This window comes from Tupaia chinensis, unplaced genomic scaffold, assembly GCF_000334495.1.
Source record: "Tupaia chinensis unplaced genomic scaffold, TupChi_1.0 Scaffold000627_1, whole genome shotgun sequence".
NCBI classification, from domain to species: Eukaryota; Metazoa; Chordata; class Mammalia; order Scandentia; family Tupaiidae; genus Tupaia; species Tupaia belangeri.
Genome location: NW_006160147.1, coordinates 3,862,489 through 3,863,829, shown reverse-complemented (window position 1 = coordinate 3,863,829; position 1,341 = coordinate 3,862,489). Strand labels below are relative to the sequence as shown.

General features: G+C 62.1%; 1 protein-coding gene across 1 annotated transcript in view; it reads left to right on the top strand.

Moving 5' to 3' along the window:
• Positions 1-635: 635 nt before the first annotated feature.
• The window catches only part of BLACAT1 (BLACAT1 overlapping LEMD1 locus), a 12,920-nt gene continuing 12,214 nt past the window's right edge, over positions 636-1,341 (top strand). Inside the window, exon 1 of the mRNA XM_006159251.3 lies at positions 636-726. The gene's annotated coding sequence lies outside the window, so the exon portion shown is untranslated. The remainder of the gene's footprint in view (positions 727-1,341) is intronic.

Below are 1,341 nucleotides of genomic sequence, written 5' to 3'. Positions count from 1 at the left end.
CGGGGGAGGGCACGGGGGGGGGGGGGGGGGGGGGTGCAGAGAGGCCAGACTTGAGCTGGTTTGAGGCCGGAAAGAGGACAGACAAGCACTGACCTTGTCCTCCAGGGGCAGGGGAGTGCCTGGAGCCCAGGAGTGGAAAGTGGGGGTACGGGTGAGGAGTGGCATGAGGGCTGGGAGATGGTGAAGGGGGAGTTAGCAGGCGAGGGGGCCTGCAGAGAGCCGCCTCAGGTCTCCTGCCAAAAATTAAACCATAAAAAAGCTGGAGGGGAGCGGCAGGGGAAGGGAGGAGAGAAAGGAGATGGGGCCGGAGGGAGGGGACCAAACAGCCCCTCCACACCAATAGCCCTGCAGGGGGACGAGTAATACAGGGCTGGTTCAGAGAGAGTGAGATCAAAAGCGAGTAGATGCAAGAGGTTTGTGCTTCACCGACTAGACAGCCAGAGGCTCAATGAGACCTTTGTTACCCGGCCTGAGTCGGGGTGGAAGGAATACCTGACCGCCCGCCCCCACACCCTCGGTCCACAGGGCTGGGGGAGGGGCGGGTCACAAGTGAGTCAAGTTGAACTGGGCACAGCTCAGCCTGGGCCAGTGGGCGGGCTAGCTGCCGTTGGGAGGAGGGAGGAGGCCTGGGGGGAGTGGAGGCGTGAATGGCTGCCTGGAAGGCTGGAAGTGGCTCTGCGGGAATTGCCAGGGACCCAGCGTGGGAGGGGGCCTCCTGCCCACCAGGTGAGCTGCCCCACGACCCCCGCCCCTGGCCCAGTGTCTCTTGGAAGGGGGTTGTGGGCATTCCATAGACTTTTTGCAGGTCCTGGGACAGATTGTAGGGGCCCATGAAAGAGGAACGGAAGGAGAACCAGGGGCTAAGGGTGCAGGGTTTGCGTGGGGAGCTGGAGGAGACTCAACTTTGACCCTAAATGTTGGGCAAGATTGGGGGGGGTGTGGTGTGCTGTTGTTGGGGAGCCCAGAAAGTCCAGTTAGAGGAAGGCTGTTTCTGTCAGGGTCCTGCAGAGAGCCACAGGGCTCACCCCTAGGCAGGGCAGCAGCGACTTTCTGGCACTCTTGGATCTGATGTGAGCCTGAGTTCTCTGACCCCCCGACTGGGGATCCCTGAGAGAGGACAAGGCTGAGCCTGGAGGTCTGAGTCCCCGGGGGCTTTCCTGGATCTAAGGGAGCAGGAGCCCTGGGAGGCCCTCTCCAGGGTGGATGCCCGGCGCCTGTAACTGAGCCCTCAGGGCAGGGCCGTGGGAAATAGTACTTGTGTTTAGAACACACCTTTTCTAGGGTCCAGTCCTGGAGATGCCTGTGTCGGTCTGGGGTCCTGCCATTAGAGTGGCGGGGGGC